Raw genomic sequence first — 550 nt, 5'->3', positions numbered from 1 at the left:
CATTATAAATAGCCTATCTCTATTTTTGATAGACCTCTTGATAGATTAACCAGGAATAGAAGAGAAATGACCCAAATAAGCTCAATCAGAAATGAAAAAGGAGACATTACAAATAATACCACAGAAATACAAAATATTATCTGTAAATACTATGAAAATTTATATGCACATAAACTCAAAAACATAGAGGAAATGGACAAATTCCTGGAAACACACAACTCCCAAGACTCAATAGGGAAGAAATAGAACCCCTGAATAGACCAGTAATGAGGAGTGAGATTAAAGCAGTAATAAAAAATCTGCCAACAACAAAAAAAGCCCTGGGCAAGATGGATTAACAGCCAAATTTTACCAGACCTACAGAGAAGAAATGGTACACAGATGCAGAAATTGTTCCATAACATCAAGAGGGAGGGAATCCTCCTCAACTCATTCTGTGAAGCTGGACCAGTATCACATTTATACCAAAAATAAGAAAGGGCAAAACAAAAAAAGAAAACTACAGACCAATATCGCTTATGAATATATATGCAAAAATACTTAATACAAT

This window comes from Propithecus coquereli, unplaced genomic scaffold (genome assembly GCF_000956105.1).
Source record: "Propithecus coquereli isolate 6110/MARCELLA unplaced genomic scaffold, Pcoq_1.0 Scaffold749, whole genome shotgun sequence".
Lineage (NCBI taxonomy): Eukaryota > Metazoa > Chordata > Mammalia > Primates > Indriidae > Propithecus > Propithecus coquereli.
The sequence above is the reverse complement of the archived record's forward strand: the minus strand, read 5'-3'. Positions refer to the sequence as shown.